Genomic DNA, 14,614 nt, shown 5'->3' on the forward strand with positions numbered 1-14,614 from the left:
TACAGGCAGTTCAGGAGGCACTCTAAATGTACAGTTGCACAGCACAAAGAGAACGGAGACCCTTCACAGAAGAGAGCGCTCCGTTTCCTCTGCCCGGGGCAGCGGGGGCTCCCAGTGGAGGGCATGGGTGTGAAGCAACCATCACGTTCTGATGCCTCTTTGGCCTCCTCAACACTGTCAAGCCATCAGTTCAGCACTTGATGGAGACAAATATTTTCTGCTCTTCTTTACTGGCTTCACATGTACATGTTTTCACAAAAATAAGATAATTATGCTAGGCCTTGCTCTGTTTCCTAACTGAATAATGAACACCAAATAAAAAAATTATTGATGTGCCAGTTGCACTTGCTAACAGTGTGCACTAGGACTTGGGTTCACTGTCCTGCATGCTCCACCTACCAACCTCCTGATGGGTAAGGAGGTGATGGGTAGGGAGGTGATGCCTGCCTCCTGGCCACTTTCACCTCCTTTCTCTGATCTCTAAGTAATGTCTCTGGGTGCATGTTACACAGGTGGGTCTCAAGAGCTTCAAATATAAGGAGCTCCTTTGTTATGTTATAAATTTCATTACCCTCCCCCCATTCTAGTAATTGCATATTTAGTAGGACAAACAGAAAGGCTACTATGAATTCAGTAGTGCATCTCACAACTTTGCATTTTATAACTCTCAGCTCTTAGAAGCTTTTAAAATAACAGTGCATTTGTGAGCCCTGAGCTAGCCTGCAGACATGCTTAGAACAACAATGAAATCCTTCACCCCTGTGATAACTCTGAAGTGCATGAACCACTGTGTAGCGCTGTGTCAAAGCCTGCGCACACAGGGGCCAGCCCCGCTCCATCCCTGAGGGGGATAGAGGGGCCTGCTAGCTGGCTGCACCCTGAGGCAGTGCACAAACAGAGGCAATCTGACTGTCCTAGCTGCCAAATAGGAGAGTCAGGCCAAACCTGCTCCCTAGACCCGTGGTCACTGCAAAGAAATGTCAGAAGAAAAGTTGTTAAGCTAGGCTGAAAAATAATTATTTTTGTATGGAGGTAGCAACAACAACTACAACCAAAAAAAGCTACTAGGAAGAGAGAGAGAGATGATGATTAAAAATCTAGTGCACAAATGTCTAACCCTGACAGAGTGATCAGACTCAACCCCTCAAGTGGGGGAAGCAGGGACCGAGGCAGGAGGATGCTGCCCCCCAGAAACCACAGCCATGTCCTGAGCTTCTGAGACTGAGAGAAAGAACCCAGCCAGACCCAAGATCTGGTACCACTTAAAAAATGTGCATTGAGTCAACCTATGTGAGTATTAACACACACCTGAGGATAACCTGAGACTGGACAGTATTCTAGGTAATGCCATAATATTCTGGTTCCCACTGTTACCTGAATTTCAGTCATTCTTTGAACAGGTAGCTAGTACTTAGGAACTGTAAAAATGAGACATGTACATGAAAAACAGGTTTTATTGGGGATAAAATTTAGTTAAGAACAATAGCAACAGCAACTAATGCTCGTGTATCATTAAATCTTGCCAGGCACTGTTTTAAGCACTATATAAAAATTAACCACTTAATCACTACTACTAACTACTCTTATTGTCCCGATTCTACAGATGAGGAAACTAAGGCATAGAGACATTGCCCAAGGTCACGCAGGTGGTTAGTAGCAGCATTTGGCTCCAAAGCTCCCACTTTTAAACACTATGTTATATGTACCACTAATTTAAAAATAGTGTAAAAGCTTTAACAGAGAGAAAAACACCTATTTACGATTCTACACACTTCATAGTATCTCCAAGATTAATCTATATTCTTTCAATAAACCTATATATCTTTTAATAACCACAGGTTTTTTTTGACTTCTCTGCCTAGGTCAGAATGAATCTTCACCACTGTGAAAGTCCCCACAGCTGGGAGGAAACATTAGCAATCTCCGCCTAGAGCTGGAGCAGGGGTGGCCACCTCGTACAGATGCCCCCGAGCCTGCTTCGCTCGCATGCAGTCCCATGCAGGGCTGCCGTTCCCCTCTACAACAGTCTAATCTAGCTCACTACAACCAAGTACAACAGATGTGAACTTAGCGTTATGTGCAGAGATGGAAAACAGAAACTCAGGCGACAGTGGAGGGTTGAAGGACTTTTGAAGGAAAAGCACTCTGGGCATTAGTACTTGGGCATTAAAAACCAGCTCACAGGATCCTCATACCTTACCGATGGGGATGGAAAATACTACAGCCACATCGGAAATCAGTTTGGCCATTTTTAAAATAAAGTTAAACGTAAACTTACCATATGACTCAGCAACCACACTCTTAGGTATTTATCCAAGAAAAAATTAAAATGTATGTTCCCATAAAGATGTTTTATGAGAGTTTCATTTTTAATTGCCATAAACTAAAAATAACCCAAATACTCATCAATTGGTGAATGGATAAGCAAACTCTATATTCACACAATGGAATACTACTCAGCAATGAAAAAGAACAAACTACTGATAACATGCAACATGGGTGAATTTCAAGTGCATTAATCTAAGTGAGATTTGAAATGCTATATACGACTTGATTCTATTCATATGACATTTTGGAAAAGGCAAAACTATAAGGATAAAAAAATGGATCAGTGGTTGCCAGGGGCTAAGTAGAGGAACTGATTACACAGGAGTACAAGGAACATTTCAGGATGATAAAAATGTATATTCTGATTATGGTGGTTACACTTAGATTGTATAAGTGCATGTGCTTATCAAAACTCACAGCTGTACACTTTTTAAAAGAATGAAGTTCACTGTATATAATTTATATATTAATACACCTGACTTTTTAAAAGCAAGTCAGCAATTAAGCCAACACAATTATCTCATGGAATGGGGCTACTTTATCTTCTACAAGGTTTTACAAACCATTTAGCCAACCTCCTCTATTAACTACTACCTCCAATTTCTTCTCAGGCAGTATTTATAGGAAGATTACTAGTTGATCATTTGTAGGAGAAAAAACTTCTTTAGTCATATAGAATTTATTAAAGTACCCCCTGAGTGTTTATGTAATTATTGGAACTCTCCCACATTAAAAATAGACTTGAATATGTGGCTCTTTCTCCTTGTGCTAAAAATGTGTCTGCTAGTCACTAAGGAAAGAAGGCAAGTAAGATTCCAATGGCTCTGTCTATCTACACAGGTCGCCGCTATAAAACCATTAATTAGCCAAGAAGCTCTGGTACCACGATTCTTACACTGAACTCACTGAGGAGAAACCTGGTTACTGCTGAAATCTTCAGGGAACTAAATCTAAGCTAAACCTTGACTGTTGAATGGCAACCCTTTAGTAGGACAGGAGACTTTGAAAAACATGTGCTATTGAACATGACTGCACTGTGACGTGGTCTTCACAGGCAGACCCAAAATGATATGAACGATTCTGGTTCTTTCCTTCATTCAAAACGGAGCAGGTACATCCTGACTGTTTGTGTGTGCTAGACATGAAAGATACAATGACAAATGAAAATCCCCATCATTATGGAGCTCACATTCTCTTGGGAGTGACAGACAAATTGTAAATAGATGAATAGACAAATAAACTCATCAATCAATAACAGCCTGAATGTCAACTAATAAGAGCTGGGAAGGATAAGCAGGGTAAGGGAATGGGGGGCCAGTGTAGAGCTTCTATGTTCGATAAAGAGTTCAGGTGTCTCTGAAAAGTTAGTATCTGAGCACATCCCGGGAGCCTTTGGAAGAGAGCTGGTGAGAACCCAGAGGAAGAGTGTGCCGCAGGAGGAGGCAAGAACTAGTGCAGATTCCCTAGTCTTAAGATGGAAGTGTGACTGCTGAGTCCTAGGGACTAGCAAGGTGGAGAGTGTGGCTGGAGCAAGGGAAGGGAAGAGTGCCTGGAGATGCCGATTAGAGGTAGCTGAGCACAGATCGCATGGGCTGTGCACCAAAGACGGACTTTGGGTTCTATCTGGAGTCACCAGAGGCCACGGTTGGGTGTGGGCAAGAGACTGACATGATCTTGATTTAGTTTTAAAGAATCACTCTACTTGATCCAAGGAAAACAGACTTTGGGGGTAGTAGATGTAGAAGTGGACAAGAAAAAGCAGAGAAGTGGGTAGGAGGCCACCACAGTCATCAAAATAGAGACAGTAAGGCTTAGCCAGGGTGGTGACAGTGGGGGAGATGAGAAGTGGTCAGACTGGTCGGACACCTGGGTGCATGATGGTGCCATTGACTGAGATGAAAGGTGCTGAGAGGGAGCAAGTTAGCTCCATATTTAAGAGCTGGGGTCTGTTGCTGGAAAGTGTGTATGCTGTTGCTATCAGAGAGTTAGAGAGCAGAATTAAAGGAAAGGAAAGGTTAATTGAACCCAAATAACATTATACCCTAAGACTTTCTTTACAATGGAAATAGGTGAGTCAGGACCAGCTGAGATACTAATTTTACCTTGCAATAGCAACCCCACTGACTAGGTTATTTACTACATGCAGCTAAGAAAAGGATTTCTGTAAGAAACTATCTGCTTTACTAGTGAGCTTTCCAGGAAACAAAGATTTCCAGTGAAGCTAATAAAAACTTCAAAGCTTCCTACAATCCATCAACAATGCTTTGAAGATTCTTTTATTTAACCTTTACTAAAAGGGGGTAAAAAAGTCAGCCAGATTGCAGAATGCGAATATTCTTTTCTAAATTTACAATATAAAAAAAGCTTTGTCCGATGGGAAAGAGAAGTCAAATTATAAGACTCTTTAATTGGTTTACATGTTAAAGCCTTTTACATAAACACTGTTTTGTTCGACATAATCTACATCAAAGCATTTATCTGCTTTACAGATATTTTCTTCAGCTGCCCTATGATGTCTATGCTGAGGAAGCTCTTTCTGAGTTTTATGAAGAGGCCAGAACAACAGCAACAAATGCACGACGGGTTCAAGTGTGAGGCCTGTCAGTCAGAGTGAGGTACAGTGGCAGGGAGCCCTCAGGGCTCAGCTTCCACGCGATGAGACTTTGCGCATGGCCCAAAATCACATCTGCCTCGTTCGAGACAAGGGTCATGCCCAGGATCCAAATCAAAAGAAAGAGTTTAAATTGTTTTGACTGGAGTAACTGTAGCCCGCTAACTCCCACATTTTCCATCTCTTCCTCCCCACCCCACACCCCAACTCAATCCCGAGGGCAACAGCACAGAGCCTGTTGGGGAACCAGATTAAAACCCTCCGGGGCACCAAGCACAGGCACCTCCAGTGGTGGCAGCCGCAGACGTCACTTTTAATCTACTTCCATTGGTGGGAAAATGTTTCAGTCCAGTTCAAACCATCCGAACTTGAAACAATCTCATAAATTTAGTCTGCTTTTGGTTTTTCAAAAGTTTTACTCAAAAGAACTTAGTCCTCCAAAGTAGCCATGCTCATCCAGTTCCCATCATCGGCTTCCCAATGTTTCCTTTCGGGAACATTTCTGGGATCCGTTCGTGGTTTTCCAGTGTTTTCCTACCACTCTCTGTGTCTTAGGATCTCTTCTCAAAGATCTCTTCTCAAAAAAATTCACATTTTGCTGCACAGCAGCGATTTTCAACTGGTATGCTGTAAAAAATTTTAAAACCTGCAGCACCTATTTAGTCAGGGGCACTGACCTCTTTTCTCTTCGGTTGTCAAATTAAAAAATGACAGCAGCCAACACGACAATAACTGTCTGGTGTGAATGAATCAATATTATTCCTATTTATTTTGTCAGATGGGAAAAATATATTTTGGGGGGTTGCAGAATTTTACTAATTAGCTTATGTGTGCCATGAAATGAAAAAGGTTGAAAATCACTGCTCTACAGGATTCCTTACTCAAATCTTCAAATTTAGTGACTTTTCCCACAGTATCAGCTATTGCAGACAGATTTTTCTAGCTTGCTGTTTAAAAATGTCAAGATGTGTTCTGCTTTTTAATCGGGACTTAGGACTTCCTTTCACACAGCCCCTCAGCGTTACACTAACCAGATGTTTCTGCTTTTTCCCAGAAGGCAGCAGCTTCAAGGCTTTGCGCCCAAGGCTTCTCCCAGGTCAACAGTTCAGATCTTTACCTTATTTTTCCCAATGATTCCAGACAAATCTTCCCTATTTCTTTTTCCTTTCTTTCTTTTTTTAATCTTAAGAGTTAAAGCACCAACAATACCCTCAAAATGTCAAATACTCTGCCAAGACTGAATTGCTGTGGTTTTCTCTTTGGACTCATCTGTAATGACCTAAAGATGTATTCTATTTGGATTTTCAGGGGTCTGTTAAATATTAATCACAACTATGTGAAATGTTCGAAAATTGGGTCAGTCTGAACTTCCACTATTAATCTCGTCTGCTATTATTTCTTGGTGAGGATCTATAACCCATTGTGAAGCTGTCACTGGCCACTTGAGAAGCAAACAAGCTCCCTCTCCAGCAATATTCCAAAACAAAATGGTAGCCGTAATTGCCATTCTAGAACAGGAGTCAGCAAACTGCAGCCCGTGGGCCAGATCCAGCCCACTGCCTATTTTTATCAGCAAAGCTTGATTGGAATACAGCCATGCTCATTGGTTTCCCCATGGCTACAGTGGCAGAGTGTCACGAATCATCATGACAGAGACCGTGTGGTCCAACAAGCCTAAAATACTCTCATTCTTTCCATTAAAAGTTTGCCCACCTCTACTTTAAAACCCATGACTTCTAAGACAATATAAATCCCACTCTAAGTGGTTTTGCAAGTTACTTAATTAGAATATCATTTTCCTCAGGGTAAAAATTAAACAACAGAGTTACACAGGAAAGTGCCCAGCACAGTGCCTGAGGTTCAGTAGGCAATTAATAATACATGACTTCCTCTTCCACTTGCCAAAGTGCTTCTGGTCCCTTGGTACCTGGTTTAAGAGTCTTCGTCTCAGCTGTATTCTCCCAGCAGAGTTGGAAGTTTTCTCTTCTTGGCACCACAGTTTATTTTGCCACTGGCTACTGCATACTCTCATTATCTACCCACTTGCCTCTCTTCCCAGCTAGACTGTGGATTCCTCTGGGAAGTGCCGTTTCTGATCTGCCTTTGTTTCCCCAGTGGTTGACACTTAGTAAGATCCTAGCAAAGATTTTTTCAGATTGAGTGAAGAAATAATAAATCAACACTAGAAATATTCTTAATTCTAAAAGATGCCATGTAAAGATCACTAATAATATTATTAATATTAGTAAATAATATCAGGATTCCCAAACTGAGTCTCACAAATAATGAGCAATTTTTTGGTCATTGATTTAATATTACAACTTACTACATATTATGGAAGTTTTATTGAACAGAGACGTAGGGCAGGTTGACACTGCAACTGTGAGTAGGTACAAAGATGTTCCTAGAATGCAGGCAAGCAATAATGACTCTTATTTAAACCCAACAACTTAAAAAAAATCTCTAACCAAACCTCTTGCCTTTGAATGACAATGAAAAGTGTGATATTCTTTGTCTATAACAAGTCTGAATTTAAGATTTCTAATAATAGTGATACATCATAAATAAATTCTTTGAAAAGATAGTTGTTTTTGTTTTTCATGGATTTAGTTAAAAGAGATTTATTCATTCAAAAATGAGTCAGGCACTGAACTAGGCAGTGAGGATATAATAGTGAAGAAACAAAAGATCCTGCCCTTGCTCTAGTAAAATAAATGAGCTTAGAGATATCTTAGAATTAATTTTGACAGGTTATTCTTTGAGTTATTTATATGCCATAAATTTTCCATTATATTATATACCATAAAAAACTAAGAGGGCCTCATGTTTCCAAAAGAGAGATAGGTTTCCATCTTGAACTATTTCCTATTGTTGCTGTAACAAACTACTACACACTGGGTGGCTTAAAAGCAACACAAATTTATTATCTGCATTCCAGAGGTTCTCACTGGGCTAAAAATCAAGGTGTTGGCAGAGCTGGTTCCTTCTGAAGGCTCCAGGGGAGAATCCATTTCCTTCCCCTTTCCAGCTTCTACCATTCTCCTGCATTCCTTGGCTCATGGCCCCTTCTTCCGTCTCCAAAGCAACACAGGTTTGGAGACTTCAGCACATGGCCTCACTCAGACACAGACTCTTCTCTCTCGATCTTTCACTTCAGAGGGCCCTGTGATTACACTGGACTCACCTGGGTCCTGGGTCCCAGGTGGATTGTCCAGGATAATCATCCCATGTCAAGGTCAGCTGACCAGCAATTCCTATTGCCACATAACCTAACATACTCACAGCTTCTAAAGATCAGGATGTGAACCACGATTCTTTGGGGAGCCATGCTTCTTTCTACCACACATATCTTTGCAGCAATCATGTCAATGAGCCCAGCCACATGTATGACCCCACATGAAACTGGGAACACCATGACTGCTAGGAGCCAGCTCTCCCACTTGCTAGAACATTATTCCTACCCACACAGTCCCCTAGCACCTCACGTCACAGACACACACCACCTATGTTCTTCTACATGCTCCACCAGAGGGAGTGCCCATCTCCTAGCCATCAAACCATGTTTCATCCATGGCCTCAATTCATCTAAGAATAAAACTAGTGATTTTCCTCTTGCCCTCCAAATTAAGGGAAAAAATTTCCTGGGTGCTGTGGTTCAGCTGGTTTGAGTGCCATCCCATACACTGAAGGTTGTGCGTTTGATTCCAGATCAGATCACGTCTAGACTGCAGGTTTGCCCCTCTGTTAGGGCATGTATGGGAGGCAACCATTCAATGTTTCTCTGTCACATCGATGTTTCTCTCTCATCCTGTCCCCACCCCCTTCCTCTCTAAATGAATAAATAAATATCCCAGGTGAGAATTAAAAAAAAATAAGGGAAAACCACTCCCTCTCCTCCAGCTTTCTGTGCGAATGAAGGATAAACCTCCATTGCTTAGGTTGCACAAGGACTTGTTAATGAGTAAAGATTTATTCTCCTTTTATTGTGTTAGCTAAGCATACATGTGTTCATTTTTCTGCTTTTAAAGTTCAAATAGGTGTGTGAGTGTGTGTGTACACATGCATGTGTGCATGCTATAAATCCTTGAGAGCAAAGACTATTTAACTTGCTAAATACAAGCACTTAGTGAATACCACTCCGATAAGCAATGACTGAGCAGTCTTTGACTATGATAATGAGACAGGACATGCTCTGAGACTGTACACAGAGCCTTGCAGAGATTTCCTCTGGTCAAAGGGAAGCAGAAAGGGCCTGTAGAGCGGCAGGCTGCAGCAGGGAAGGGGAGGTCATCCTGGGCCCTGAGACATCACCTCAGAGGACAGGAGCAGCTGGCTCTTGGAACACAGAGCTGGATTCTGGCTTGAAGGAATGGGGAGCCAGCTCTTCTCTTTCTGACAACAGCCTTTGGCCACACATGGTGCTCCATTCCGGCTGGCACACGCCTAGGACTTAGCGCCCATGTGGCCGCAGGGAACAGACTTTCCAGCTCTCCTTTCTTGCTGGCACTAGCTGTGACCCTGGGGACTGGAGGCATCTGCTGAGAACCAGCCCTGGTCACTTGTACAAGAGTTCTTCCCAGGTCATCAGACCCCATCTGTCCACTAGACAGAGATTACATACCTTAGAAACATTCCAAAACAAAGGTTTATAAAATACCTTGATCAACTGGGTGTTTAATAACTGCTATTTAATTGTGATCATTTCTGAAATTTCAAATTAAAAAAAATAAACTTAAGAGACAGTCTCCATGTGACTGTCTCAGACAATGTCCTTTTCCTCAAATTCTCCCTCTTCCCCCTCAGCTCGGCTGCCACTCCTGGCCTGGGGACACAGACCCCAAGAAGACATGTTCACTCTCCACCCCAGAGCAATGCTTCTGTGTATAGGAGGTGAAAACTTTGGGAGATTTCCATCTCTCCTCTTGTTGGCTATGCACTGAGATGTCCCCAAACCAAGGAAAAAGTTCTATCTGGAGAATCAGGCCTCGCCCAGCCCCAAAAGCAGTGAATAAAACCTTTTGTTTTCTAGGAAAGCGTGGTAACTTCAATTTACATGCTGTACTCCTCTCTGCATCAGGTGGGACTTCATTAAATATTGTTAGAAAAACAAACTAAAATGAAAAGTATTGAGGAGATGGTGGCAGGTTTCATGACGAATCATCAGAAACCTAGACATTTCTAAGCCCCTGTGTATTAGGGGCAGTGCCCAGAAGCCTCCTTCCCAACTGGTGCAAGCTGACCTGGATGGCTTCTTTGAGGAGGCAACCAAATGACACTGTTAGGGATCAGCTGGGTGTAGCCCATAGAGAAGGAAGGGCGAAGGCACTTCTGAGAGCAGAAACAGCATGTGCAAGGCCCTAAGGCTGAGACCGAGCTTGGTATTCTCAGAAAGCTGATAGTAATTATGCATGACTAGAATGTGGTACAACAGGACAGGCCTTGGAAGCCGGCATCAGAAGGGCCCTGTGTGCCAGGCTGAGATGTCAACCTGGAGGCTACAGCCAAAGACTTAGGCTCGAACAAGTACACTGTGCATATAAGAAGGGTGACAGAGCACAGTGCCAGATTGGGAAGGGCAGGGCAAGGGGGAAGGCGGGAGATGGTGGTCACAGGTGAGGCGCCCACCTGGGGCAGCATGCTGGGCATTACCTGCTGGGCTTGCCCCACTAGATGCCCCAGGGAGGGGGAGCACAGGACACTGCAAGGCTGAAATGAGAACAGTCTCCCTGGAGGAGGGGCAGGTAAGCTGGCAGGATGTTCTTTCATTTGCAATTGGCATTGCAGGGAATAGGATTTTTTAACTATATTTTATTGATTATGCTATTACAGTTGTCCTATTTTTTCCTCCCCTTTGCCCACCTCCACCCACTACCCTCATTCCCCCAGCAATCCTCCTCCTTAGTTCATGTCCACGGGTCATACATATAAGTTCTTTGGCTTCTCTATTTCCTATACTATTCTTAACATCCTCCTGTCTATTTTGTAACTACCACTTATGATACTTATTCCCTATACCTTTCCCCCATTCTCCCCCTCCCACTCCCCACTGATAACCCTCCATGTGATCTCCATTTCTGTGATTCTGTTCCTGTTCTAAGAAAAAGAAGATAAAAACTATGAACAGTAGAATGACAACAAACTCACAACTATCAACAAGGGAATAGGATTTTGACTGGTAAGTTGGGAAGAGGCTGACCAAGGAGCACGGAGAACAGAACTGTGGTGCAGCAGCAGGGCAAGGCTGGGAAGTGAGCCTCAGGGCATGTATAGGAGCGGAGGGAGGACATATCGGCAGCAGTTATGCAACACAGCATGAGATCTTCATGAATACACCGGGTGAGGAAGAGAGAGGCTCTAGCTACCTCACCGGAGAACCCGACATGCAAAGGCGAGACAATTTCTACAGTCACAATGGCATACATGCATGTGTGTGTGTGGGAGAGAGAGAGGGGGAGAAGGGAGAAAGGAGCACAAGTCCATGGTTTCATTAAATAGACATTTCATGACTGTCTCAAAATTATTCATCAGCTGACAAAAAGACAGCTATATTGTGCTTTGAAGTCCTTGGACCCTCATTTAGCATAGAGGTTCTAGGAGATTCTGGTCACCTCCCTCCTCCTTATGATCACCTGGGAGGGGAAGCCAAAAGACCAAACCTTACCTTAGGAGCACCTACTCAACGATATTATTAGATCATCAGTGTTGGACTTGATTCTCCCATCAGCCAGACTCTGTATCTGCTACATACCAAATTACGCACACTGCAATGATGCTCCCTCTGTGCTCACTCACTTATTTAACAGAGGCAGGCTTCGAGGACAGGCATGAAAGAGAAACCAAAGGACCACCTCAGCCCCTGTCAGGGCCGGAATTCTGCCTCCAAGTGACTTACGACACACTTTCTCACTGTGACAGCAGCACACGCCCTTCCTGCCTCCCTGCCCCTACCCCACCCTGCCACAGAGGCTTCCTGGGAGGGGCTGGTGAGCACTGAAAGTGAGAAAGTCCTGTGTGGACACCAACGCTAGCTTTTGCGACCCTTCCACGTTTCATTTGTAAGCATCTTGAAAAGAATCTTCTATGCTTGGAGTAGCAGATAAGCACAGCTTAAACTACAGTCACCTGTGCAGTGACAACACAACACACCATTTCCGTAGCCTTCTAAGAGAGGAGACAGAGGTGTGCTATCACATCCCACAGGCCGGTGGCCAGTGAAGAGAGCAGCTGCCGTGTTAGCCAGGCAAGAAATCCATGGATGAAGGGACTGGACCTGTCCCCAGGGAACTTTTGGTTTGGTACAGGAGATGCATTTATTACCTCATTAAGTAAATGCGCATTGAGCACACTATGCCCCTGACACTGTTCTAGTCGCTTGGCATGAAGTTGCAAACAAAACAAAAAAATTCTGTGCCTTGTGGAGCTCAGCTACTAGTGGTAAGTGGGGAGACACCTTCACCGCACATCGTTGATGAAAGGAACCAACCCGAGGACAGAAGGTCAGGACACAGTGGCGCTGCATTTAGAAGGAGGGGAAGGAAACACGGTCTGCTGGAGTAAGGGAGGCTCCATGGGAAACGGGAGCCCGAAAACTTGGTTAGAACTCCAATAGGCCTTTATAGTCTCAAGTGTGTCACCTCCATGGATGGTCGTGGGGCACTTAGATGTTTTCAAAGACAGTTAGCACATGGTGCTTTATCTCGTGTTTAATGTCAGTACTCCTGCTACCCCCAGGAATGGCCATGGGAGGCAGACCCTAGGGGTTCCAGGGTGGCAGAGTGGGTGGGTGGGGTTCTAAGACCAAGAGGTGGTCCTAACAGCCCAGGGTGTAACCAACTAATGGGGATCTTCTCCCTTGAAACCTAGCACACCACACACACGAGTCAGACAGCCATCCTCAAGGGCCTGCTGACCACCACACTGCCAGGCCTGGGGGTCTGTCCCGTCCACACAGACACTCTCAGTGGGGACAGCCCTCCAAGGTCAGGAGGGCTGCGAGGGAGCCAGGCAGGAACTGTGCTTGAGAAGGACAGCACCAAGAACATCACCCCAAAGCACAACAGACACACAGGAAAAGACAAGTGCAATAATCTAGCTGAATATCTCTGCTTAATTTTTTAAATGTGTGTGTGTTGGGGGGGGAACTTTCCTTCATTTGGGCCATTAATTGAGAAATTCCTTTGGGATGAAACAAGCCCCAAAAACCTTCTTCCGGTCTCAGCCAGGCTCCCCTGAAGCAGTATCCCGGTCAGACAGGTGTCCAGCCTCTATGGAAGTATCTCCAATCCAGGGAGATTTTCCTCCAGGCAAAGCTACCTGCTTATCAGATGGTCCGAGGTTTCGAAAATTCTCCTTTTGTTTTTTCATACCCTCAGCCCACTGGCCCTGGGACCAACAGGACTAAAAAGTGTATCAGTATGAATTTAAGTATGGTTTCTTTTTAACTAAATCCAATCACTAAGCAGAAGAGGGGAAAATTAATTGCTACTTTGAGAACTGCTGAGCAGGAATTGTGATTGTCCCGAAGAACAACATATTGTGAATAAACTTTAGAAAGATGATCTTTTGAGAACCAGTACGTTTCTGAGACCTGAGCTCTCGGCGGAGAGTTCTGGAAAACGGGACCGAGGGCCTCTAGATAACCAGTTCTCACCTGGAGAGGACGACCAGCTTCGACTAGCCGGCTGGGGAGAGGAGCTGCCCCTCGAGCCCAGCCAAAGGAGGAACTGGCACACCTCTGGGCCATCGGTTGTCACGGGGTTTTAATGAGCTGGGACCCGGGAAAGTAGCAAAGCACCTCGTTGTTGGGTTTCACTAAATGTGCGTGTCATTATAACGAGTCTCTACAGTCGAGCTGTCTTTCTATAACTTATGTCCTGGATTCTCTCATTCTCTCTCTCCGTGGGGGGACGTCACGCACACAGGCACGGGAGACATGCTCAGGGATGTGGTCTAAAAACAGGAGTGAACTGCTTAGCTGAGTCGCACCTTAGTTCTCAGGAATACCTACCTGGAAAAACTTATTTCGGAAGAATATGCTATGTTTTGTTTTTTAACAATCACATAACTGAATCAGAATGGTACCAGTTATTTTTTTGGTGAGAGAAAATGTCCCAGCTCTCAGTTTTTGTTTGAGGTTGTTGCAGCTGGCCTCCACCGCATGCTGCAAACCCACTGTGAAACCATCAATAATCACCCTGCATTCTGTCACTCCAAACACAAAAGGAATTCACCTGCACTTCATGGGCTTCTTCTCTAGGTTTAGAAAACATCCAGTCTTCAGTGTAGCTAGAATCTAGAAGAAAAAAAAAGATTTAAAAATTGTAGGTTGTAACTTCCAAGGCTGAGAAACATACATATATGAAGTGGAATAAATCAGTTGTGCCTCAGTTAACCTCTGAAAAGACTGAACTTCACCTGCTGCATCAGTATGCCCCATTCCCCTCTGACCTAGCACAATGAAATTTTAAATTGACAGGGACGGTTTATAATTCTCTAGGTGTTTTTCTTAGTTGGCAATTTAAATCAAAACTAAAATGGCCTTGATTGAATCTACTTTAACCTGACTTAACTTGAAACATTTGCCATTAGCTACTGTAAACAACCCAGTCACCCCAATTTCATCAAAGCATAGTTCCCCTTCTTTTGCCCAAACCCCCTCAGTACTGTGGCAAGTTA

The 14,614-nt window shown here is 43.8% G+C and overlaps 1 protein-coding gene across 2 annotated transcripts in view; it reads right to left on the bottom strand.

Moving 5' to 3' along the window:
* The window catches only part of SVIL (supervillin), a 213,392-nt gene that overhangs the window by 166,930 nt on the left and 31,848 nt on the right, over positions 1 to 14,614 (bottom strand). The window contains exons 2-3 of one of the 2 annotated variants that reach the window (XM_036022716.1): positions 14,155 to 14,231; positions 10,905 to 10,907 (exon numbers count right to left, since the gene is read on the bottom strand). The gene's annotated coding sequence lies outside the window, so the exon portion shown is untranslated. The remainder of the gene's footprint in view (positions 1 to 10,904; positions 10,908 to 14,154; positions 14,232 to 14,614) is intronic. The other variant, XM_036022710.1, reaches the window with a different exon arrangement.

Source organism: Phyllostomus discolor, chromosome 1 (genome assembly GCF_004126475.2).
Source record: "Phyllostomus discolor isolate MPI-MPIP mPhyDis1 chromosome 1, mPhyDis1.pri.v3, whole genome shotgun sequence".
NCBI lineage: Eukaryota > Metazoa > Chordata > Mammalia > Chiroptera > Phyllostomidae > Phyllostomus > Phyllostomus discolor.